The sequence below is a fragment of the Heptranchias perlo genome, chromosome 25, assembly GCF_035084215.1.
Source record: "Heptranchias perlo isolate sHepPer1 chromosome 25, sHepPer1.hap1, whole genome shotgun sequence".
Lineage (NCBI taxonomy): Eukaryota > Metazoa > Chordata > Chondrichthyes > Hexanchiformes > Hexanchidae > Heptranchias > Heptranchias perlo.
In genome coordinates this window covers 17,207,586-17,235,291 of record NC_090349.1, presented here as the reverse complement: position 1 = coordinate 17,235,291, position 27,706 = coordinate 17,207,586, and the positions used below count along the sequence as shown (strand labels likewise).

Sequence of the window (27,706 nt, the reverse complement as noted above, 5' to 3'; positions counted from 1 at the left end):
AATACATACTTGCAGGTAGCGTATAACTACGGATTTCCATAACATTTATTTCCGAAGCAGCATATTGATGCTTTCATTACGTTGCTCTTGCATTACATTGGGGACTACATCTAATATTGCAGATTACACATTTCTGAAGGCTGCACCAATGTTGGACGCGGATTGCTTTAGTTATATTTCTAGCAGTACGATATTCCTGGGCGCTGTATGATCCCATAGACTGTATCCTTGGGCGCTCTGCCACCCCCTAGAGACACACTTCATTCCAACGTGCAAGCTGTGTTTGATTTGCACGGAAGGGATGGACGAGGTAATGCATTTCCAAAAAGTACATCAATATATTGTCCAGATGTTGAAGTTTCTCAAGGTATGCAGAGGTTAGCACGGCGCAGGGCTCCTCGTGTAACTGGCGACATCTACTGTTCGCCGTGTAGCCCTTGAAGAAACTGCAAAAACACACAGCTTCTGGACAAAACAGTCCAAATGAAATTCTGGACGGCGCGCAATGATTTGAACCTGCTTTTATTGCAGTAGTCTGCAAAAGTATTAACTTTGAACTAACTTTCAGAAGGTGATCGACATTAGTTGATCTGAACATTCGTGTTAGCTTTCCTTTTTCTGCAAGAGGGGAACAATTAATCCGTCTTTTGTAAATTATAAACTAGTGAACGATTTCGCAGGTAAATTCCTACATTTAATTTCTGACTTTTAAAAGCAAAGGGAAAATCTGTACTTTTTCCAAAATATTATTTTAACGTGACTTATTTTTTTTAAAAGTCCAAAGTAATTTTTAAAAGCTAAACTTACAAAATTATGTGTTGGACCTGTCATGGACCTTTAGTAACTATAGCACAAATACGTGATTGTTTTAAAGTATATTTCTGTATATTTTTATGATTATACATGTGGAACAAACTGTCGCAGATGAAGGATTTTCTTACTTTTTTGATTAATGGTTAAGGAACTTGGGGCAGCTTTGAGTACGGATTATATTACCTTTCGCTGAGCAGCAAATGATGAGTTTCTTTTCATTTTCGGTTAAAAGTGGGAAAATTCAGGGATTGATGGTAGTTGACCTCTCAGGTGGAGCGTGTTGCAATGTTCCATATGCAAATTAGTTGAAACAATTGCTATTGGTTACTTCAAGCCCCGACTGCGGGAACCCTCCCTGAAGGGTTGGATGTGTAATAAAGTGTGGTTAGAAGCAGGCTATGTTGCCCACGCTTTACTTTGTAGCCCTGCAAGTTCCCGACCTCATATCGGGCAGATATGCACGCAAAGTGAAGTGAAAATGATGCAATGAGGTCAGGTCGTGACATACTTCTACTGACATGTAAAATTTACAGAAATTCAAGAGTGCAGTACTATTGTGAGCACTTAAAGAACATTACACAAATTTACATTAGCAGAGCACTCGGGTCAAAAATATAGTGTGCTAAGAACACTGCTTCATCCCTTTCTGAAATAAGTACAGATTTCCAGTTACCATAGTATAAAGTGATTAACATGGAAGCTAAATGATTATTTTCACATGGCTACAGTGAATTAATATGAACACAATCTCTCAATTCTTATGGATCTGTAGATTTTTAGATCACAATTATAATGAATGTTACTTTTATTTAAGGATTTAATTTAATAAAGTGTCATAGATATGGTGGCCCATTGGCATTGCACAGAAGGGCACCAATACATTGTGCTACAGAGTGATAGGATGGATGTGAGTTCACCCTTGTGACTGCACAGAATGCATTCCTGATGTCACCACAGTCAGAGGAGGGGTAAAGAGCAGGTGTGGGATGCTTCCCTACAGGGGAGCAGAAAATAATCTGCCTAAAGTCAACCTGGATCATTCTATTACTTCTTGTAAAGGATAGATTTAGAACCTTATTGGTACAGACTAGGGAACAGATTGCCTGTCCACATTTTGGTGTGGGGAGTAAGATCGAAAAATGAAGGGGATGGATAACTAAGAAAAAAAGCAATTCATATGATGCTAGGAATTTGATACAGATTTGTGATATTTACAATATAGTAATTTAATTCTTAGGAAAGCCCAGGACAATGTGAATCTTTCTGGTTGAAATATTTCCATGTCACTATATGCATACTTCCAAAGAGGGATTTATCTTTAGTACGTAATAGGCTGATACTTCAGTGCAGCACTGAGGGAATTCTATGTTGTTGGAGGTACCATCGGTCTCTACACGTGCACATATAAGATCCCATGGCATTATTCAAAGAAGAGCAGGGAGTTCTTCCAGTGTTCTCGCCAACATACAACCATCAGCCAACACCACCAAAAACAGATTAACTGGCCTTTTGTTCATTTGCTGTTTGTGGGATCGTGCGGATGTGTAAATTGGCTGCCATGTTTGCCTACATAACAACACTGACTACAATTTAGAAAGTAATTCATTGGTTGTGTAGCATTTGGGGACATTCTGAGGAAATGAAAGGAACTATATAAATGCAAGTTCTTTCCTTTTGTTGGTGTCTTTAAAGGGGACAAATCAGAGCCAGGGAACTACAGGCCTATCAGCCTGCCATCCATTGTTGGGAAGATGCTAGAAGGGATCGTAAGAGATGCCCTTTATGTTCACTGGGAAAGGGAAGGGGCCATTAGAAATTCACAACACAGCTTCTGAAAAAATAGGTCGTGCCTAACAATTTTATGAGTTTTTTGAGGAAGGTACTAGGATAGTGGATGAGGGAAATCCGGTAGACATTGTCTACCTGGAATTTCAGAAAGCCTATGATAAGGTACCTCACACTGGCTTACTTCATAAGAAAAAAATCTTATGATATCAGTGGAAATTTGAAATGCTGGAGTAGGAATTGGCTCCAATCCCACAAACAAAAAATTGTAGTTAATGGATGTGGTTCAGCTTGGGGACATGTTACTAGTGGTGTCCCTCAGGGATCGGTCCTAGGCCTGCTACTCTTCACGGTCTTTATTAATGATCTGGACAGTGGTGTTGGGAATATGGTAAATATGCAGATGACATCAAAATCTGTGCAAAGGTTAAGATGGTAGAAGAGTGCAATCAAACCTAAAAAGATTTAGATGTGCTGGGGGAGTGGGCCACATACTTGAAAATGGCATTTAATTTAGATGCATGTTGGTAGGGCCAACACAGAATACAGGTATCATTTACAGGGAACAATACTGAAAGAGGCTGAGAGAGAAAAAGATCTTGGTGTTATTGTGCACAAATCACTAAAGGTTCATGACCAATGTGGAGAAACTGTAGCTAAAGCCAACAGGTATTGGGTTGTATTAATAGAACCATTCAGTAGAAATCAAAGGACACCATTTTGACACTATACAGGTCGCTGGTCATACCGCGTCTGAAGTCCTGTGCCCAGTTTTGTTCCCCCTACATGGTGAGTGATATAGTGGCCTTTGAAAAGGTCCAGAGGTGAGCTACAAGAATGATTTCGAGCTTAAAGAACCCAGCTACTCTGATAGGCTTAACAACCTTGATCTATTTACTTTAGAGCAGCATAGACTTAGAGGTGACCTAATAGAGGACCATAAAATAATTAAAGGGCTGGATAGCGTCTCTATTGATAGATTATTCCAGTTGAACTGATTTGGGAGGACCAGGGGACATGAGTTTAAACTATGGAAGAGTAGAAATAGACTGGAAGTTAGATGGTTCTTCTTTTCCTGGAGCTGGACCGGTTCCTGACTGGGGAAGAGATTCACTATATAGAAGGTAAGTGTCTTTAAAAATAACACTTGGCCCATGTGATGTCCTGGATTGGTTTCAATCGCCTGAGGGGGTCGGAGAAGAATTTTACAGGGTATATTTTCCTATTGGCTCTAGTTTTTTTTCTCATTTTTTTGCCTCTCCCAGGAGATTACATGGCTGGGGGTGGGGGGTGGGGAGGTGGAGGGGAGAGGTTTTTTTTATTCGTTCATGGGATGTGGGCATCGCTGGCAAGGCCAGCATTTATTGCCCATCCCTAATTGCCCTTGAGAAGAGGTGATGAGCCGCCTTCTTGAACCGCTGCAGTCCGTGTGGTGAAGGTTCTCCTGCAGTGCTGTTAGGTAAGGAGTTCCAGGATTTTGACCCAGCGACGATGAAGGAACGGCGATATATTTCCAAGTCGTGATGGTGTGTGACTTGGAGGGGAATGTGCAGGTGGTGTTGTTCCCATGTGCCTGCTGCCCTTGTCCTTCTAGGTGGTAAGGGTCGCGGGTTTGGAAGGTGCTGTCGAAGAAGCCTTGGCGAGTTACTGCAGTGCATCCTGTGGATGGTACACACTGCAGCCATGGTGCACTGGTGGTGAAGGGAGTGAATGTTTAGGGTGGTGGACGGGTGCCAATCAAGCGGGCTGCTTTGTCCTGGATGGTGTCGAGCTTCTTGAGTGTTGTTGGGGGAGGGAAGGGTGTTTAGCCATGATGGTCCGGCAATCATGGTATGGGGCAGTTTTGATGGACCAGCTGGCCTTTTCATGCCCGTCAATTTTGTATGTCCGCATTAATACTGAAAATATTTAGCAATAAAGTTATGCAAATCTTAACTTCTTGATGTTAGTAAGTAAATAAAACTGGATTTTACCTACATTTTATTATAAAAACATATTTCATGTTATAAACACTGTAGGTAAATATTGTTATAAACAAATACTTTTCAGATATGTTTCCAACAAAAAGTAGACATTGAAATTTTAATTATAGAATCATAGAATCTTACAGCACAGAAGGAGGCCATTCGACCCATCGCGCCAGTGCTGGCTTTTTGAAAAAGTTATCCAATTAGTCTCTATCCCTGCTTTTTCCCCATAGCCCTTCAATTTTCTCGCTTTCAAGTATTTATCCAATTCCCGTTTTAAAATTACTATTGAATCTGCTTCCACCACCCTTGCGGGCAGTGCATTCCAGATCATAATAACTCGCTGTGTAAAAAAATTTCTCCTCATCTCACCTCTGGCTCTTTTGCCAATTACCTTAAATCTGCATCCTCTGGTTACCGACCCTTCTGCCAGTGGAAATAGTTGCTCCTTATTTACTCTATCAAAACCCTTCATGATTTATATTATATGCAAGCATATAAAAGTCTCCAGTTAAATATTTAAACTTTGCTAAGGTAAACCACTTAGGAATATGATCGCTGAGATTATAATTTTGTACAAAATATTCCAAAGTCAGTAAACTTGGTACTTGAACCATTTCCAGATTTGATGCAAAAGAAGTGCCTATGAGTGTTGATCTTCCCTCCCCCTCAACACATGGTGTGCCAGTGAGTTCTGAGAAATAAGCCATTAAATTTCACATCAACATTGTCCAATAGCACAATAAATCTGAGCTATGTCCACCTTTGAGAAAATCTATCTCCTGATTTAATTATTTAAATTACGTGACTTGTTGTTTCAAAGTGTCTGAATTATATTTATCACTGATTTACGTCATTTGGTCCTATTAATGGTCTCATTTCCTAATAAAAATATGCTAAATTATGTGGATTTTTAACAAAATTCTCAGATTCACCAGGCCCAGAGGATAAGATCAATGACGTTCTACTTATGGGTGATTTGCTCTGGGAGTGTAATTTAATGAAAATGACAACATATGCGGTTACCTACATAGACAGAAATTCATAATGATAATTGTTTTGAGAAACAGGATAGTCCAGTAGATTAGAATGCTGTTCGTTGACTTCTTGGACCTAGCCCAGACTGATGGGGATAAAATGTCTTTTCTTAGATGGCTGTACTGGTCTGAATTGACTTTGGCCAGTTTCAGACTAATTCCTGGAGGATATGGGCAGAGTTTTCTGAGACTCTATGCCACCAGCAGAGCTTCACACCTCCTGCAATTTTGTGTCTGTTGAATGTGCAGGCAAAAATTGCTGCATGCGAGGCCCTGCAGGTGTGGTAGAGTCTCATAAAATTCTACCGTAACAGCGCATACCACAAAACTTTCCATACTTTGGAACTGATCAACACTAACTAGTAATTTCAATCAGAAGGTGTCATTTACACTTCAACTTTAACATTGCAGCAAAGTGGTTTCTGATGTGCTAAAGTTGGACTGTAAATGTGGATTCAGGTCAGCACACTTTGAAAATAAAACTAAACCCCTAGCAGCTGGCGGTTTTATACCTGAAACTCACATCCTTTACCATTGTGTAAACGAGGTTTTCTATAGTTTAGGTTTTCCAGCTCCAGTTTCTTTCTGCATGCAATGTTTTGAAATCATGACATAAATTCAAGCTTAAGCTTCTCCTACCAAATGCAGTTTTTTCCCAAATTGTTCTTTACATATCACCTGGATCAAGGAGTGCTCTCCAGGCTGACCAGAACAATCTAACTGCAGAACTAAAATAACTGTTATCCAAAGCAACTGTCACTGGAATATGCTAACTCAGAATAAAAAGTGTTAGGAGTTCATTGACTTCACTATCAGTTTACACAACTATTGCTTATTTATACAAAATAAACTTAAACACAGATTATAATTATGGTAGAACAGCATTAACAAAATGGAATATGATCAAACAAAAATCCAACTCTACATAACCATGTATCATTGTGCAATGAATGTTGATGTCTCCGCTAATCTACCCAAGACCATGCTATTACAGTAGTTTGTTAACTCAAATAATACATTGCATAGTAAATTATTTTATTTCTACTGGGGCTCCACTTGTCGGCTCTCTCACTGTTGTTCAGAGTGCTGTGATATCACTTCAGCATTCCCTATTCCTCTTAATTCATTACAGCTTGGATTGGGAGTTGTGTTAGACTCTGAAATAGTTAACCTGGCTGTCCAGAACCACAGTGAACTTGAGAGTGATTTGTTCTCAGTTTTCTTTGTGCAGTGTAGCTGGAACCAGAGAGGCTGTAAACATGACACATGTTTATGGAAATGTCACACCGGTGCAGTGGGGGATATCTTCTGATGTTGGGATTAAATCACTTTGATGGTACAGTGTGAAGGAAGAAAAAGCCTGCATCTGAGTGTGGCTGCTGCTGAAGTTGGGTGAAAATGATCCAATCCCCATTTCTAACATGTACTCATTTTGAAGAAGACAAAAATTAATCCCATCAAAAAATATCCTTTTCCTTTCATTGTGGTGCATAATATATATACTCAATACACTGTTCAGATGAAAATCCTATTATTATTTGTCATAGAAATGACACAATTTAACATTTGAGATTGTAGTTAATTGAGAATCATTCCATTGGGTTTACATTTGGTTGCCTGTCAGTTTTAAAGCAGAATTTACTTTCTATAAAGTTCATATAACATGTCATAGAAGGCCAGAACTGAATTGTAAGTTTGATTGGTTTAGTCAGTACTCATGAACATACAAGTCCTAAAGTATAGGAGGACTCCATAGTTACTTTCCAGTTGTTTTCTTTGTGGTAAATGCTGGTTGCTGCATCACCATGACTTGTCTAAAGAAGACAAATGTTGGTAATGTCAGAAGAGCTGCTAAACAGTGACCCTGGAGGCCCAAAGTTATAGAAAAGTATTGTGGCATATAAATGGATCTTTCTCAAGAAGGCATTAATGGTAATTATTGCCCATTCCTAGTGGGCCACCCTCTTGAACCGCTGCAGTCCGTGGTGTAGGCTTACCATAATGCTGTTAGATAGGCAGTTTCAGGATTTTGATTCAGTAATGATGAAGGAATGGCGATGTATGTCTTAAGTCAGGATGGTATGTGATTTGGGTGGGAAGAAGGAGGTGATGGTGTTCTCATGCACCTGCTTGCCCTTGTTCTTGGTGATGGAGGTCATGGGTTTTGGAAGTGCTGCAGAAGAAGCATTGGCGAGTTGCTGCTGTGTATCCTGTAGATAGTACACACTGCATGAACAGTGCGTCAATGGGCACCTAGGCTAGTGGATGAAGTGCCGATCAAGCGGACAACTTTGTCCTGGATGGTGTTGAGCTTCTTGAGTGTTGTTGTAACTGCACCCATCCAAGCAAGTGGAGAGTATTCCATCACACTCCTGACTTGTGCCTTGTAGATGGAGGAAAGGCTTTGGGGAGTCAGAAGCTGAGCCACTCACTGCAGAATACCCAGCCTCTGACCTGCTCTAGTAGCCACAGCATGTATGTGGCTTGTGCAATAAAGTGTCTGGTCAGTGGTGACCCCCAGGATGTTGATGGTAGGGCATTCAGCAATAGTAATGCCATTGAATGTCAAGGGAAGAAGGTTAGGCTCTCTCATGTTGGAGATGGTCATTGCTTGGCACTTGTGTGGCGCAAATGTTGTTTGCCCAAGCCTGGATGTTGTCCAGGTCTTGCTATATGCTGGCATGCACAGCTTCATTATCTGAGGAATTGCGACTGGAAGTGAACATTATGTAATCATCAGCGAACAGCCCCATTTCTGTCCTTATGATGGAGGGAAGGTCACTGATGAAGCAGCTGAAAATAGTTGGGCCCAAGATGCTTCCCTGAGGAACTCCTGCAGCATTGTCCTGGGGCTTCAATGATTGGCCTCTAACAACCACAACCATCTTCCTTTGTGCCACGTATGACTCTAGCCACTGGAAAGTTTTTCCCTGATCCCCATTGACTTCAGTTTTACTAGGTTTCCATGGTGACACACTCAGTTGAATGCTGCCTTGATGTCAAGGGCAGTCACTCTCCCCTCTAGAATTCAGCTCTTCTGTCCATGTTTGGACCAAGGTTGTAATGAGATCTGGAGCTGAGTGGTCCTGGAGGAACCCAATCTGAATATCGGTGAGCAGGTTATTGATGAGTAAGGACTGCTTGATAGCACTCTTGATGACTCCTTCCATCACTTTGCTGATGATCGGGAGTAGGTTGATAGGGCGATTGGTAGGTTGATTGGCCGGGTTGGACTTTTCCTGCTTTTGTGGACAGGATATATCTGGAAATTGTCCACATTGTCGGATAGATGCCATTGCTGTAACTGTACGGGATCAGCTTAGCTAGCGGCGTGGCTAGTTCTGGAGTGCAGATCTTCAGCAGTATAGCTGGGATGTTGTTGGGGCTTGTAGCCTTCTCTGCACTCAGCCGTTTCTTGATGTCATATGGACTGAATCGAATTAGCTGAGGACTGTGAAGGTGGGAACCCCAAGAGGAGGCCAAGAAAGATCATCCATTTGGCACTTCTGGCTGAAAATGGTTGCAAACGCTTCAGTCTTGTCTTTTGCACTCATTTCCTGGACTCCGCCATTGTTGAAGATGAAGATGTTCATGAAGCCTTCTACTCCCATTAGTTGCTTAATTATCCACCACTTTTCACAACTGGATGTGGAAAAGCTGTGATTCCTGTATCGTAATCTAAGGTTAAATATGAAATTAAAAATTTGATTGTTTGATAAAAGCCTATTAAATTTTTGGCCAAGCTAAAAAAGGATGGGGTTCAAATTTCCCCAGGGGATTCTCCGTCGTAACTTCGGAGGAAGATCCGTGGAAACCCTGGAGAAGTGCCATAAATACCATTTACACCATTTCTACAGGATTGCTGTAATCTTCTGCTGAAGTCAGGCTGGACGATTCATCGAATCCCTGGGGAAAATGAATCCTAATGTGTTTTCCAGGTTCCATTTGGAACTGGGCAACAAATTTGTTTTTCAATTTAAATGTTTTTGTGGCTAAAAACAACTTGGTATAAAACATTGTTAACTGAACAACATGGGTTGGGTAAATTAAGATGATTATTTTTCCATTCTCCATAATAACTCTGTGTGATTTGAATAACTAATATAGTTTTGGGGCACCTGGGTATAAATACTCTCTTTTTGGTCCAACTCATCAAATTTAAACTGAAGAGAGTATAAATTGTCTTGTGATGCCATGTGACAACTTTCTCTTGGTATACTGGCTTCCAGGGCTGGCAGAGGTTCCACTCCTGACGAGGCCAACTGGGATCTCCCAGAGTTGATGATGGGAACCTGGCATAACCAAGTCTCTTTTTCTGGCAGATTTTGCCAGACTCCAGTAAGAGTTAAGGCAGAACCTTTGGGGAAACTCGGGGTGGGGGGGGGGGGGGGTCCTACAGCTATAATGTACCCTAAGAAACCATTTTGAAGATTGGTTCCAAATGGTATCATCTGGTGCTCCAAAATATAATACTGGTGGGTAGTTTCCTTTCAAAAGACATCTGACTTTATAAGAACATAAGAAATAGAAGCAGGAGCAGGCCAAACAGCCCCTCGAGCCTGCTCCGCCATTCAGTAAGATTACAGCTGATCTTCTACCTCAACTTCACTTTCCCGCCCTATCCCCAAATCCTTTGATTCCCTTACTGTCCAAAATCTGTCTTTATGAGAAAATAAAACATTGCTGTTACCCAGAATCAATTTTTTAAAAATCGGAATATCACCTTTCTATTGCGACTAGTCAATTTAAAATATTTAATACATAGTGGTATGTTTCTCTTTAGCCACATACTTTTGAATAGAGTAACCTAGGTTGTGTAACAGTGCTTTTATGTATAAAACCCTTTGAAGATGTGAATATGCCAAGACTTTCAATTGTAAATTATTACTGTAATGTGTGACCAATGGATATGCTTGGTGTAGCAGAGAAAGAGCTGTAAGGTTGCATAAATGGTTGGCAATAAGCCAGCAATAAATATGCAACAGATTACCTGACAATGGTTTGTGGCATGCATACATGAGTCATGTACCTGGTAAATGATGTTGCTGGACAAGCTTCCCTAGGTGGCTTTATTAAGGTGCACCATCCTCCGAATCTGCTGCCAGGTCTTGCAACTCAAAGTTGAGCCTGACTGCCACCTCCTGACGTGCAGTGATCTCCAGGAAGCTGCCCTGGAGTGGTGAACAAGCAATCTTCCTTGCACCCACCTTATGCAGAAGCACCTCTACTTCAGCAGCTATGGTGGGTTGAGTGCTACCCCGCTTGATCACTAGCCCAGAGACTCCCATTTGCTGCCTGCGTATTTATTGTACCAACCCTCGGGTTTAGCCAGCCACTTTTATTTGTGACAAACAGCCTTAGAAAAATATATAGGTCTGGAAATTGCAGAGGGCTTTTCCCAGTCTCCTGCCATAACCTTGGCAGGAGATCGGTGGAACTGCTAGAGAAATGGTGTGAATGGCCCTTTTTAACCACTTGCACCATTTCTCTGGGGCTTCCACCTATTTCTCATCAAAGTTACATAAGAAGATCGGAAGAATCCCTGCAGAATTTCAGGGCTTTACAGATTTTTAAAGGTTAACTACATTTTTGTTCCTATATCCATGACTTATCTTTAAGTGACCACATCCCTTTTAATTTCCCCAGCATCGCTGACATACAATATGCATGCATGCTAAACAACGGAAGAAACATGCTATAGACAGAGCTAAATGATTCCACAACCAACGGATCAGATCAAAGCTCTGCAGTCCTGCTACATCCAGTCGTGAATGGTGGTGGACAATTAAACAACTAACGGGAGGAGGAGGCTCTGTAAACATCCCCATCCTCAATGATGGCAGAGTCCAGCACGTGAGTGCAAAAGACAAGGCTGAAGCGTTTGCATCCATCTTCAGCCAGAAGTGCCGAGTTGATGATCCGTCTCAGCCTCCTCCCAGTATCCCCACCATCACAGAAGCCAGTCTTCAGCCAATTTGAATCATTCCACGTGATATCAAGAAACGGCTGAGTACACTGGATACAGCAAAGGTTATGGGCCCCGACAACATCCCGGCTGCAGTGCTGAAGTCTTGTGCTCCAGAACTAGCCGCGCCTCTAGCCAAACTGTTCCAGTACAGCTACAACACTGACATCTACCCAACAATGTGGAAAATTGCCCAGGTATGTCCTATCCACAAAAAGCAGGACAAATCCAATCTGGCCAATTACCGCCCTATCAGTCTACTCTCAATCATCAGCAAAGTGATGGAAGGTGTCGTCGACAGTGCTATCAAGCGGCACTTATTCACTAATAACCTGCTCACCGTTGCTCAGTTTGGGTTCTGCCAGGACCACTCGGCTCCAGACCTCATTACAGCCTTGGTCCAAACATGGATAAAAGAGCTGAATTCCAGAGGTGAGGTGAGAGTGACTGCCCTTGACATCAAGGCAGCATTTGATCGAGTGTGGCACCAAGGAGCCCTAGTAAAATTGAAGTCAATGGGAATCAGGGGGAAAACTCTCCAGTGGCTGGAATTATACCTAGCACAAAGGAAGATGGTAGTGGTTGTTGGAGGCCAATCATCTCAGCCCCAGGACATTGCTGCAGGAGTTCCTCAGCGCAGTGTCCGAGGCCCAACCATCTTCAGCTGCTTCACCAATGACCTTCCCTCCATCATAAGGTCAGAAATGGGGATGTTCGCTGATGATTGCACAGTGTTCAGTTCCAATCGCAACCCCTCAGATAATGAAGCAGTCCGAGCCCGCATGCAGCAAGACCTGGACAAGATCCAGGCTTGGGCTGATAAGTGGCAAGTAACATTTGCGCCAGACAAGTGCTAGGCAATGACCATCTCCAACAGGAGAGAGTCTAACCACCTCCCCATGACATTCATTGGCATTACCATCGCCGAATCCCCCACCATCAACATCCTGGGGGTCACCATTGACCAGAAACTTAACTGGACCAGCCATATAAATACTGTGGCTACAAGAGCAGGTCAGAGGCTGTGTATTCTGCGGCGAGTGACTCACCTTTTACTCCCCAAAGCCTTTCCACCATCTACAAGGCACAAGTCAGGAGTGTGATGGAATACTCTCCACTTGCCTGGATGAGTGCAGCTCCAACAACACTCAAGAAGTTTGACACCATCCAGGACAAAGCAGTCCGCTTGATTGGCACCCCATCCACTACCCTAAACATTCACTCCCTTCACCACCGGCGCACTGTACCTGCAGTATGTACCATGCACAGGATGCACTGCAGCAACTCGTCAAGGCTTCTTCGACAGCAGCTCCCAAACCCGCGACCTCTACCACCTAGAAGAACAAGGGCAGCAGGCACATGGGATCAACACCACCTGCACATTCCCCTCCAAATCACACACCATCCCAACTTGGAAATATATCGCCGTTCCTTCATCGTCGCTGGGTTAAAATCCTGGAACTCCCTTCCTAACATCACTGTGGGAGAACCTTCACCACACGGACTGCATCGGTTCAAGAAGGCGGCTCACCACCACCTTCTCATGGGCAATTAGGGATGGACAATAAATGCCGGCCTCACCAGCGACACCCACATCCCATGAACGAATAAAAATAAATTATCCCCACCTTTCTGCTCTGGTGAGTTCCCAGCGCCAGGCCGATATGGGCTAGGAGCTCGCTTGCATAAATTTAAATATATTAAGTACACTAACCATGGGATATCCTGTGTATTTGGTGTTTGGGCAAAGTGGTGGGCAGGCAGCCTGTTGTATTTTAATCTGGCAGTTTTAGCACCGGGATCAGAAAATCTTTCATTTCACTACAAGTTTGACTGCTGAGAGGTATGCTGTTTACAAAATGCGTTAAAGGAGTTTGCAAAACTATTACTGCAGTTTTACTGGAAAATAATGTGTAGTTGATTGCAGAGAAATTGTATCCCCAGTATATATTGTGAATATTAGTTTAGCTGCTGGAATTTCCATGGGGATTCTCCCGGCCGTCTGCCATAAGTTCGGCAGAAAATCAGCGGAAACGCGGAGATATGGCTTACGCGGCAGGAAATCTTGACAACCCCCATGGGAATTCTATCATAGGATGTTTATGTAGACTGCACTGAGGCCCATAGGACAGATTTTTTGAATTTGTAAAATCTATTCTCATACTTATTGAAATATACGGATGCACTCCAAAGCTGTTTACAATTTAAGTTTAATGAGATTTGTTCAGATGTTTCTGAACAGAGAGTGCTCAGATGTGTACAGCATTCTCTATATCTGCCTGTCTGCCCAGCTAAGTGCAGGTAGGTGCACTGACCGTTGATGTAAAAACTCTTCATAGCAGACAAACAGGAGCTTAGAAGCAAAGATAATTGAATTCCTGAATCCCATCTGCAACTATTTAAAACATCACTGATTTGAGTCGTAGGGCCTGCTTGTCTGTCAAGCGTACCCTTTTTCTATTTGGGAATGAGTTTTTCTCTTTTTTTCTTTGTCATGATGGGAGAGAAAAATTGGTCCAGAAAGTGGACTTTGTGTCAAATAAGCAGAGTTGTAATTTTCGCAATCTTTGGCCCAGTTAGGCCCATCCTTGCAGCTGAAAGAAGTTGTGCAATTCTTTGTGGAATATGTTTAGTGCAAACAATAGATTTAATAAAACTGAGGTTAAGGAATAATGTGGTTATATCAACTAGAAAACTGAGATAGTGACTTCAGTAATTATATTGGGGTCAGTTTTCCACAGGTCTACGGTTTCGTTCCGTGAATGAACTAACTGAGGTTCAGACTGGGGGGAAAATGTCTGCTCTGATTTTTAGAAAAATAATCTTTTTAAGTTTGTGACTAAGATCAGCAAGTTACGATCTTAAGAAATCTGTGCCGAATAGTTAGCTACCTGGACCAAACTAGCCCATGGCACAACTGAGGTGACTATGCCCAATTTAATGGGGTCAACTTATTTAAGTAATTAGCAAATGCCAGCAGCACAGCTTTGGTCTTGCACTGGCATTTAGCCTAATGGGGAATGTGCAAAATCTAGCCAGCAGCTCAAATTTGAAGGATGTGTGCACTTAAAGGTATGTGGCTGCATGTGGGGGCAAATGTTTTAAATTTTTGTCAGCCTTTTCCAAGGCTGTGAGTGGGAGTGGGGGAGGAGGGGCTTAAAGGAGGTGCAAGGCAAAAATTAAATTAAAGGATTCAATATGGAGGCACAGAACAGAGTCTGTGGGCAAATGATGGAGTGGTACACCACCCAACCCTCTGTTTGATGGATGTTGTAGGAGATGAGCGCGAGGACAGTTGTTCTGTTTGGCACTTCAGGGCACTCTGTCCAGAGGACAGCTGTGCACCTTGCCTATCGGGATGGGAAGCCAGGCTCAATGGCCTGTACAGCACTTGTGTGCCATCTACTACGCTTTGTACCTTTGGGAACCCTGACACCCAGGAAAAGGTTGGTGCTTCTCTCTCAGACCACTAACAAGTATTTTCTGCTGGTCCCAACCTAAAAGTAACAAGTACAAGACCTTAGACCCGTGGCATACGCGGCCCCTACTTTCATTACTGAACACACTATTTCAGTTTTCTAGCTTTTCTAACCAGGAAATAAAACCAATGAAATTCTCACTGCAAACAGTGGTGTCTGCTCCAAGCCCCATCTGGCAATGGTGTTTGAAATCTTTATCTTGTAGATATCACATCTTTAGAAGCATAGTATTGGTGGGAAGCAGGAGGGATTGAATTCATTTCTAATACGAACACAGAGTTTAGTAAGCAAACGTTTGGTGAGCCATTAGATGTGAAACGTAAGAAGGCCTGAATGGCTACCAATACAGTATTGTTTGGTCTTGTATTTGGGTGCCCAACAGATTGTTGGCATTCTAATTAATCTTATGAAAAGGATCCATGGAGCTCTCCTATTGGCAAAGGCACCACCTTGTGTTGCACTAAGATGTACAAACAACAACATCCCTTTTCGATTCCTGGTCTGTAGTGAGGTAGCTTATTTCAATGGAGGCAGCAGTGGTGGTGCTAAATTGGGCCCAATGCCCCGGGCTAGGAAAAGGGAATTGGCCAGGGTTTATGCTCCCGATTGTTATTGAGTGACCGTGGGAAGTATGTGGATGTTTTATGAGGACAGGATTTGGATTGGTTGTGTTGCCTCCTGCCCTCATGGTCAAAAATCCTGCAGCCACGTGCTGTCGACGTTTACGGGTCACGCATCCATGGAACTGTATTCCAGCAGGAGGCTGTGCTTTCAGGAAGATTGGGGACAGGGGAGAGGAAGAGTGGTTAGAATATGGAACTTGCTACCTCATGGAGTAGTTGAGGCGAATAGCATAGATGTATTTAAGGGGAAGCTAGATAAGTATACAAGGGAGAAAGAAATAGAAGGATATGCTGATAGGGCGAGATGAAGTAGGATGGGAGGAGGCCTCATGTGGAGCATAAACACCAGCACAGACCAGTTGGACTAAATGGCCTGTTTCTGTGCCATAAATTCTATATAATTCTATGTAATGGGGCAGGCCTGCAATGTATTGAGGCATTGTTATTGCACAATGCTGAGTTCTAGTGGATCTCGTGAGAGATTTTATCCCTCTGATCAGAGGTCTGCTTTCATGGTATAATATAGATTAGAACATTATAATGTGGAAAAGAATCATAGCTTAATAAAAGAGAGTGCATTATATCTTAATAAAGCCTGTGCACACCTGATCTGATATTTCTTGATGCTGAAACTCAACCTGAAACCGAAACTTTGATTCCTCAGTGTCTATAACTCTCTCTATGATATATATACAAAAAGCCACCCCAGAAAAATATAGTCATTTATTTTGTAAGTTTTCTTTGGCCTACAGTATGTCAACAACCTGGTTCAGGACAGCTGTGAATACTTGTTCCACTGTAATATTTTACAATAAGCTTAAATGAGAAAAGAGTTTACATTTATGTAGCACCTATCATGTCCACAGGATGCCCCAAAGTACTTTACAGCTGATGAATTATTCTTGAAATGTTTTCACTGATGTTTTGTACACAAATGTGGCAGCCAATTTGCACACAGCAAGATCCCACAAATAGAAAATAAGATAAATGGTCAATTATGTTGGTTGATGGATGAATGTTAGCCAGGACAGTGGGAGAACTCCCTGCTCTTCTTTGAATCGTGGTATGGGATCTTTTATGTCAACCTGAGAGTGCAAATGAGGTCTTGATTTAACATCTCGTTCAAAAGTCAGCATCTTTTGAACGAGATGTTAAATCAAGACCTCATTACTGCATTTTAAATGTTTGCCTAGATTATGTGTTCATGTGCTGGAATGGGGCTTTAACCAATAGGGCATTCTGATGAAAAATGAAAAACAGCTGAGAAATGGGTCACTTTTTAGACAGAAAGATGAATGAGTAAATCAGTGAAAGGAATAGTAAGGGTCCAAGGTGAAATTACTTTGGACAGTCTACAGCTGCATTTACACTACAAGTTTGCACTGACACTGAACTTGTGTACTATAAATTGGGTGTTAATGCCTGAATTGGCTCTTGAGCGAAGTGGAGTGAGACTCCCTCCTCCATGGTGTCTCACTCTGCTTCATTCTGGGGTTGGGTTTTGGTCTGCATTGCAGCATAGATGTGAAGTGAAAGCAATTTCCACCAGTGCTATAGTTGACAGTGTAAAGTGCACCTTTAATCCAGTTGTTAGTAAGCATAGTCCCACAGTACAAAACTGTCCCTAATTTAATGCTAATTGATACTAAATTGGCAAACTCAGTCACAGGGCACAGGGTGGCTGATGTGGGAAATGGAAATTTTCATATCAATGCAGCTAGGAATGTTCTTTTGAGATTAGGGTTGAGGGACATTGGTGAGAGTAGAGCGCCTTACTCTGCGTATCTGACTAGCACTAATATCTCTCAACTTGATGAGTGTAAAGTTCATAAAAAATATTATAAAAGAAAGGATTAGTTAAACACTTCTGATCAGTTCCCATTTGCTGCCTATCAGCTCATGGACTGATTTAAGACTGTAGTGAGTGCAAACGTTGTGAGGCTGAATTGTGTTGGGGTCATTGTGATCCAGTGCGGACATAGCTCACAAAATCTTTTCTTATATTACTCTCCAATGTGCACCATTTCATGTTGCCTAGGTTTTCTGGGCCATCAGTGGAATAATGTCACAGATACTTGACTTTGCATCACAAAGACACAACTGTAGTGAGCAATTTTGAGAACAGTGCTGCAAGTTTCTCAGAAACTGGAATGTCTTGCTTCCATTAGAAGATTCCCAACAACCTACTAGCTTTTAAAAACCCAGGCTTGCTGCCAGATGATTTGCCTCAGTTTCTCTCCTAAATTTTCAGCCTTAACGGTATTCTGTACTGTGGGCCTTGGCCCTTGGGATTCTTACGAAATGCAAAGGTTTTTTTTATTCGTTCATGGGGTGTGGGCGTCGCTGGCGAGGCCGGCATTTATTGCCCATCCCTAATTGCCCTTGAGAAGGTGGTGGTGAGCCGCCTTCTTGAACCGTGTGGTGATGGTTCTCCCACAGTGCTGTTAGGAAGGGAGTTCCAGGATTTTGACCCAGCGACGATGAAGGAACGGTGATATATTTCCAAGTCGGGATGGTGTGTGACTTGGAGGGGAACGTGCAGGTGGTGTTGTTCCCATGTGCCTGCTGCTCTTGTCCTTCTAGGTGGTGGAGGTTGCGGGTTTGGGAGGTGCTGTCGAAGAAGCCTTGGCGAGTTGCTGCAGTGCATCCTGTGGATGGTACACACTGCAGCCACAGTGCGCCGGTGGTGAAGGGAGTGAATGTTTAGGGTGGTGGATGGGGTGCCAATCAAGTGGGCTGCTTTATCTTGGATGGTGTCGAGCTTCTTGAGTGTTGTTGGAGCTGCACTCATCCAAACAAAATATTTTATTAATGCATAAGTACAAGTTTTGAATACCGCGAGGATGGCCTTAGCTTCAGGTACCCATTCTCTTTACTGTATTCTTAAATAAACAAGTTTTCTAACCCTCATATTGACGAGATAGAAACATGGAAAATGGGAGCAGGAGTAGGCCATTCGGCCCATCGAGCCTGCTCCGCCATTCAATATGATCATGGCTGATTCTCTATCTCAATACCATATTCCCGCACTCTCCCCATACCCCTTGATGCCTTCTGTGTCTAGAAATCTATCTATCTCCTCCTTAAATATATTCAGTGACTTGGCCTCCACAGCCTTCTATGGTAGAGAATTCCACGGTTTGACCTCCCTTATTAGTGAAGAAATTTCTCCTCATCTCAGTCCTAAATGTCCTACCCCGTATCCTGAGACTGTGACCCCTCGTTCTAGACCCCCCCAGCCATGGAAACATCCTCCCTGCATCCAGTCTGTCTAGCCCTGTCAGAATTTTATACGTTTCAATGAGATCCCATCTCATTCTTCTAAACTCGAATGAATACTGGCCTAGTCGACCCAACCTCTCCTCGTACGATAGTCCTGCCATCCCAGGAATCAGTCTGGTGAACCTTTGCTGCACTCCCTCTATGGCAAGTATATCCTTTCTTAGGTAAGGAGACCAAAACTGCACACAATGCTTCAGGTGTGGTCTCACTAAGGCCCTGTATAACTGCAGTAAGACATCCTTGCTCCTGTACTCAAATCCTCTTGCAATGAAGGCCAACATACCATTTGCCTTCCTAACTGCTTGCTGCACCTGCATGTTTGCGTTCAGTGACTGGTGTAACAAGGATACCAGGTCTCTTTGTGCATCAACATTCCCCAATCTATCACCATTTAAATAATACTCTGCCTTTCTGTTTTTCCTTCTGAAGTGGATAACTTCACATTTATCCATGTTATACTGCATCTGCCATGTATTTGCCCACTCACTCAACTTGTCTAAATCGCCTTGAAGCCTCTTTGCATCCTCCTCACAACTCACAACCCCACCTAGTATTGTGTCGTCAGCCAACTTAGAAATATTACATTTGGTTCTCTCATCCAAAGCATAGATATATATTGTGAATAGCTGGGGCCCAAGCACTGATCCCTGCGGTACCCCACTGGTCACCGCCTACCACCCCGAAAAAGACCCATTTATTCCTACTCTCTGTTTCCTGTCTGTTAACCAATTTTCAATCCATGCCAGTATATTACCACCAATCCCATGTTCTTCAATTTTGCACACTAACCTCTTATGTGGGACTTTATCAAAGGTCTTCTGAAAATCCAAATACACCACATCCATTGGTTCTCCCTTATCTATTCTACCAGTTACATCCTCAAAAACTCCAGTAGGTTTGTCAAACATGATTTCCCTTTCATAAATCCATGTTGACTTTGTCTAATCCTGTTGATATTTTCTAAGTATCCTGTTATCACATCCTTTAGAATAGACTCTAGCATTTCCCTACTACTGAAGTTAGGCTAACCGGCCTGTAGTTCCCTCTTTTCTCTCTCCCTCCTTTTTTAAATAGTGGGGTTATATTTGTCACCCTCCAATCTGCAGGAACTGTTCCATAATCTATAGAATTTTTGAAGATGACAACCAATGCATCCACTATTTCCATGGCTACCTCTTTTAGTACTCCGGGATGCAGATTATCAGGCCCTGGGGATTTATTGGCTTTCAGTCCCATTAATTTCTCCAGCATTATTTTTTTACTAATACTAATTTCCTTTAATTCCTCCTTCTCACTAGTCCCTTGGTTCCCTAGCATTTCTGGGAAGTTATTCGTGTCCTCTTCCATGAAAACAGAACCAAAGTATTTGTTTAATTGCTCTGCCATTTCCTTGTTCCCCATTATAAATTCTCCCATTTCTGACCGTAAGGGACTTACATTTGTCTTCACAAATCTTTTTCTGTTTATATACTTGTAGAAGCTTTTACAGTCTGATTTTATGTTCCTTGCAAATTTACTCTCATACTCTATTTTTCCCCTCTTAATCAATCTCTTGGTCCTTTTTCGCTGAATTCTAAACTGTTCCCAGTCCTCAGGTTTGCTACTTTTTCTGGCAACTTTATATGACACTTCTTTGGATCTAATACAGTCCTTAATTTCTTTTGTTAGCCATGGTTGGGCTGTTTTTCCTTTTGTGTTTTTGCGCCAGAAAGGAATGTATAACTGTTGCAATTCATGCATTCGTACCTTAAATGTTAGCCATTGCCTATCCACCGTCATGCCTTTTAATGAAGTTCCCCAATCTATCATAGCCAATTCACTCCTTATACCTTTGTAGTTACCTTTGCTTAGATTTAGGACCCTAGTTTCGGATTGGACTACTTCACTTTCCATCTTAATGAAGAATTCTATCATGTTATGGTCACTCTTTCCTAAAGGACCCCGCACAACAAGATTATTAATTAACCCTTTCTCATTGCACAATACCCAATCTAGGATAGCCTGTTCCCTAGTTGGATCCTCAAGGTACTGGTCAAAAAATCCATCTCGTACACACTCCAGGAATTCATCCTTCACAGTATTATTGATAATTTGGTTTGGCCAGTCTATATGTAGATTAAAGCCACCCATGATTACTGTAGTACCCTTGTTATATGCATCTCTAATTTCCTGTTTGATGCCATCCCCTACATTACCACTACTGTTTGGAGGCCTGTAGACAACTCCCACCAGTATTTTCTGCCCCTTGGTGCTTCTTAACTCCACCTAGACTGATTCTACATCTTGATTTTCTGAGCCAATATCCTTTCTCACTATTGCTCTGATTTCATCCTTTACTAACAATGCCACCCCGCCTCCTTCTCCTTTTTGCCTGTCCTTCCTAAATATCGAATAACCTTGGATATTCAGCTCCCAGCCTTGGTCACCCTGCAACCATGTCACCATAATCGCAATTATATCGTATCCGTTTACATCTATTTGCGCTGTTAATTCATCTACCTTATTACGAATGCTTTGTGCATTCAGATACAGTGCCTTTAGATTTGTCTTTTTAACATTTTTAGACATCTTAACATTTTTTTGTACTGTGGCCCTATTTGTCTTATTACCATATTTTCTTACCTGGACCCTATTTGTTGGTGCACTCTTTTGTTTGAACGCTCTGTCCCTTCCTGACACAACCTGGTTATCCTTTCCTGCACTGCTCCCTTGTCTTTTCTCTTTAGCATTCTAGATTTCTCTCCACTGGAACTCTTTCCCCCCCCCCCCCATTTAGTTTAAAGCCCTATCTACCTCCCCATTATTCAATTCGATAGGACTCTGGGCCCACAATCGTTCAGGTGTAGTTCGCCTCAACAGAACAGCTCTCTCTTTCCCCAGTTCTGGTGCCAGTGCCCCATGCATCGAAACCCACTTCTCCCACACCAATCTTTGAGCCACACATTCATCTCCCTGACCCTGTTGACCCTATGCCAATTTGCTCGTGGCTTAGATAATAATCCAGAGATTATTACCTTTGTGATTTCGCTTTTTAATTTAGTCTCTAGCTGCTCATACTCCCTCAGCAGAACCTTTTTCTTAGTCCTACCTATGTCGTTGGTACCAAGTGAACCACGATAACTGGATCCTCCCCCTCCCACTCCAAGTTCTTCTCCAGCCCAGAGGAGATGTCCTTAACCCTGGCACCGGGGTAGGCAACATTGTCTTCGGGTCTGATGCTCATGGCTGCAGAGAACGGTGTCTATCCCCCTAACTATACTGTCGCCTACTAAAACCACCTTCCTTTTTACTCCTCCCACTTGAATGGCTTCCTGTACCACAGTGCCGTGGTCAGTTTGTTCGTCCTCTCCGCAGCCCGCACACTTGTCCACAAGGGTTGCAAGAACCTTGAATCTATTGGACAAGTGCAGGGACTGAGGCTCCTGCAATACTACCTCCTGGATCCCCGTACCTGCTTCACTCGCAGTCACACCCTTCTGTCCCTGACCATGTGTCAATTCTAAAGTATTTAATCTAAGGGGTGTGGCTGCCTCCTGGAGGAAAAGGTCCAGGTAGCTTTCTCCCTCCCTGATGTCTCGCAAGATCTCCAAAATTATTACAAAGGCTAGCAATTTTTTTAAAGCTTGTCATTGTCACTTTCCAGTCATTATATAATATGATTGCAAGTTCTTTTTTTAAATGCCTTAATTTTGTAGCATGTGAAAAATTGCTCTTGCTCCTTAAGTGTTCTACAAACTCATTTCATTGACCAGAAATAAAAAAAAATTGGTCTGACTGCCCAACAAGTGGAAATTTCACATCCTTTTTATAAAATTGTGCTTTTGATAAGACCTGTATAACTGTATATGCAAAGTATTTGGTTTCAGTTTTTGTCATTAGCAAATAATAGCGCTGAGTTTTGAGTCTGAGTGAGGACCTGGCAGCAGGATTAACACCCACCTGATTGGATGAATGCTGGTCCTGGAGGAACTTCTTGGGTTATCCTAATTTTTAATAAAGAGACTTAGTTCCCAACCCATACTGAGTGCGGCAATGGGAGCTTGTATTGAGGGCGGTGAGCACAACATTGTATCTCAGCGGTCCTTAAAGGGCTGCTAGAAAGTGCTGATGGGAAGTTTTAAAAAGATGCAGCCACTTCAACTTAATTTGCCACATTGGGGCCAAAAATTTTGTAAACCTTTAAAAAGGCTATGAATATTTTAAATGCACATTTGAACCTTTTCAAAGGCTGTCTGGGGCAAAAAAGTGACAGGCAAAACCTAATGGCTGGCACAATAAATGTGAGGGAAGGAAACAGAGTTTTTCAGCTGGCGATCAAGCACTCAAAACCCCTTTTGAATGGCTGGAGAAAGGGGTGTATTGCTGCATAAAGAGGATTACTCTGTTTTCCACTCAAGGGCACCCTCCCCAGAGGACAGTATACATGTCAGGAGGCAGTGGCCAGCCTGCATGCACTATCTAAGATCTGGGAACAAATGCAGATGAAGGTGGCACACCATACGGAAGCTGCTGAGGTAAGCCTCCCAGTGGGTCTGTTTACCAGGTACAAAGCCTATCTATGCACATATAGTGCTGTTGTACTGGGTGTATGATAGAAAGACCCTGGTTAGTGCGTTATACATAAATGTATATAAAGAGGTGGAGACTTAGAGGAGATCTGATCCACTTTTATATTGTCCTTGCGATTATTAAACGCAAGGACAATATAAAAGTAGGTGGTGAGTTTGAGATGATAGGGATAGAGAGAACAAGGGGCTACCCTTATAAACTGAGCAAGTAGGGATTGAGGTTTAATGACCAAAGGTTTTATTTTTCCTGAGAATAATTTCATTAGACGTAGAGAAGAACGATTCTTTACATTCCTTCAAGAAGACGATAGATGAGCTTCCGGAAAAAGCGGGGATCGTAGCATATGGAAGGTAAAGATCTGGAGAAAATTAGTCAACAGTGAATGGGTTTGGGCCTTCCTGGGGCTTTCCCATGAGAGGAATTTTTGACAGAGGACTGCTGAATTGGCTACAGGTTTCTGTTTTTTTGCTCTTCCTGGAAGACGGTGAGAGAACAGAAAAGGTTTGGTGCATGACAGGAAATTGGTATGGGTGGGGATGAAGATGTATGGGCTTTATAGCCTTTTCTTGCCCTTGATACATGAACAGATAAGCTGGGGTTTTCCACTTCTGTGCTCACCAACCGTGTGATTTTCCACCCATGACTTTAATAGGTTGAAAACCAAGGGCTGGCAAATGCTAAAGTGGAAAACACCGGCTACAGACTCAAGGTAAAACTGCTGTATTTGGGTTGTATGTTATTTAGACTCTGGGTAGAGCTGATGTATTTGGTTGTATATTATATGGAGTCTGGGTAAAACTGTGATTAAAATATAGATGCTGGCTAAAAGTGCTGCATGTGGATGTATGTTGTATAGACTCTGGGTAGTGCTGCTGTATTTAAAAAAGATTTCCGTGATAATTAAAATAATGTTAAGGCCATGCAAACCAGAACAATAAAAGGGAAATAGCCATGATATATCAACAACAATTCTTAAATGGTGACAGCAGTGGTTGCAAAACATCGAATATCGGCAGTATCAACAATAGATAGGAATTTGATAGAAAGACACAGGATCGTTTTAAGGCCTTTTGTTTTTGAACCAAAGGAGGAAGTAGTAGAGAAATTGAATAGGATAAAAATAGATAAAAAGGTGGTACTTAAAAGGTTGGTAGTGCTCAAAGTAGAAAAATCACCCGGCCCAGATGGGATGTATCCTAGGTTGCTGAGGGAAGTAAGGGTGGAAATTGTGGAGGCCCTGGCCACAATCTTCCAATCCTCCTTACATATGGGAACAGTGCCAGAGGACTGGAGGATTCCAAATGTTACACCCCTGTTCAAAACAGAGAACAGGAATAAACCGAGCTGCTACAAGCCAGTCGACCTATTGTCGGTGGTGTGGAAACTTTTCGAGACAATGATCCAGGACAAAATTAATTCGCACTTGGAAACATAAGAACATCAGAAATAGGAGCAGGAATAGGCCATAAGGCCCCTTGAGCCTGCTTTGCCATTCAGTCAGATAGTGGCTGATCTTTGACCTCAACTCCACTTTCCTGCCTGATCCCCATATCCCTTGATTCCCCTAGAGTCCAAAAATCTATCCATCTCAGTCTTGAATATATTCAATGACTCAGCATCCACAGCCCTCTGGGGTAGAGAATTCCAAAGATTCACAACCCTCTGTGTGTAGAAATTCCTCCTCATCTCAGACTTGAATGGCCGCCCCCTTATCCTGCGACTATGCCCCCTAGTTCTAGACTCTCTAGCCAGGGGAAACAATCTCTCAGCATTTACCCTGTCAAGCCCCCTCATAATCTTATATGTTTCGATGAGATCATCTCTCATTCTTCTAAACTCCAGAGAGTGTAGGCCCATTCTATTCAACCTCTCTTCATAGGACAACCCTCTCATCCCTGGAATTAATCCAGTGAACCTTCGTTGCTCCCCCTCTAAGGCAAGTATATCCTTCCTTAGATAAGGAGACCAAAACCTCCAGGTGAGGTCTCCCTAAAACCCTGTACAACTGCAGTAAGACTTTCTTACTCTTGTACTCCAACCCCCTTGCCATTTGCTTTCCTAGTTGCCTGCTGTACCTGCATGCTAACTTTTTGTGTTTCTTGTACGAGGACACCCGACAGTTCAAAGTTTCTCACCATTTAAAAAATACTGTTTTTCTATTCTTCCTACCAAAGTGAATAACCTCACATTTCCCCACATTATACTCCATGTGCCACCTTCTTGCCCACTCACTTAATCTGTCCATATCCCTTTGCAGACTCTTTCGGGTCGATTTTCGGATGTCCGAGCAGGTGCTTTTGTGGCGGGGGGCCTCTGAAAATTGGGGATTCCCGGGGCGGGTCCGCGGCCCGGCTCCAACTCGCCCACTTCCGGGTTCCCTAATGGCGCGCTTAGATGCGCACACAGCCCCCGCTTGCGGGACTCCCACCGGCAATTAAAGCCGGTGGGATCCCACTTAAATCAATTAATTTGATACTTCAGATCGTTAGGAGACTTGATTTGGAGGATATTTTAGGACGGGTGGGATTTTCAACTCAACTGAGCATGTTTCCCGCATTGGGGGAAACACTCCCTGTTGAAATGGATGTGTTGCAGCCACCAGCATGTGGCAGCTGCAAAGGTCCATTTGACAGGTGGCGGGGGGAGACCCTCACTCATTGCAGGAGGCCACTCTGTCACTTGGGACAAAGTTTGGCCTGCACCACCCTCCACCTAACACAAAAAATCACAAACTTGCAACCTCAACCTTGGTGTGCAGACACATTTACCTACCTTGTGGACCCCCTCAAACATACATCTTCCGGATGGGGGCCGCCATAGCTGTAGTCATGACGGCCTCGGAGGACGAACAGCATCACCAGCCTCGCCGGCCACGCCGTTCACCTCTGACACTTGGAGCTCCACAACACAGTACTGTGACACATCCACTTGCACAGCAGGAGGGAGGGCAACCGCAGAGAGAGATGCGTCGCAGAAGGCACTACCCTCGCCACAGGGTCTACAGACCGAGGCTCAGCTTCCTGGACCTCTCTGAGGAACAGTGCACACGGAGGCTCAGAGTCATTCGACATGTAGTCGTGGATATCTGCAGCCTCCTTGATGCCGAGCTGCTCCCGGCTGGCCCAAGCACCATCTTCTTACCTGTCGCTGTCAAAGTCACCACTGCCCTCAACAACTTCTCCTCTGGATCCTTCCAGGGTGCCACCGGGGACATCGCCGATGTCTCTCAGTCGTCTGCACAAAACAGCCCTGCAAATACACCTACACCCACTCTGCAGTGACACAATGGGTGGCATCAGGTGTGGGTCTTCATTGTGATCCTCAGGAAAGGGCATTATTGCACAAACCAGACAAGATTTGCAAGGACGTGGCAGTAGTGGTGATAACAAATTTTTATTTTTTTTTCAAAACAAACAAAAGTAAATCAAAAACATGACATTTTGTCTTACACCCTTGTGCATCCCCTTTGTGCTCACAAAACCTTCGCCGTACGTTTACGGGAACCCCTACGTGGTACTACCCCTGTGGCTTCGGCAGAGGTAGTGGCAGGTTGCTCTTGTCCATGCCCTGACCGATGAGATGCTTTGTGTGGACACCCTCTGGCTTTCGGTGCCCGTGAGGGCCCCTCCAAAGACTAGTCCACCTGCACCAGTGGAGGGGCAGACTCGACCACCTAGAGAGGGGCCAGCATTGCGGGTACTGGTTGAGAGGGGGGCAACGGGTGAGACGTGGGAGCGCTTTGAGTGGCGTTCCCACTTCCATGTCCCCTTTCACCATCATCCCTCTCCTGGCCCAGGCCCACATCACTCCTTCCACCCTGCTGGATGACAGTTTGGAGGACTTGTGTGAAGCCTTGGAAGGCCAGTTGTAAGGTATCTGTCAGCCTGCTTAAGGTGGCAGAATGTTGCTCACCCTGAATCCGAACGGCCGTTGTCAGGGCCTGAATGGACTCGTTATTGAGCTGTGCTTGAAGCTCGATGGAGGCTAGCCTTTCCTCCATCGCAGACATTCCTGCACCTACCCGCGACACTATCTCAGAGATGCCTTCACGTCCCTGTCACACTATCTCGGAGATACCCTCCTGTACCTGTGCCACCATTCTACTCATGCAGGAGTTGGACTCCTCCATCCTCTGTGCAATTGTGGAGAGTGCATATGGCAACTGTTTCAGTACCTGGGCAGTGGG

At 43.3% G+C, this 27,706-nt stretch overlaps 1 protein-coding gene across 1 annotated transcript in view; it reads left to right on the top strand.

Moving 5' to 3' along the window:
• ksr2 (kinase suppressor of ras 2) overlaps positions 1 to 27,706 on the top strand; it is a 330,233-nt gene that overhangs the window by 1,049 nt on the left and 301,478 nt on the right. The window lies entirely within an intron of this gene.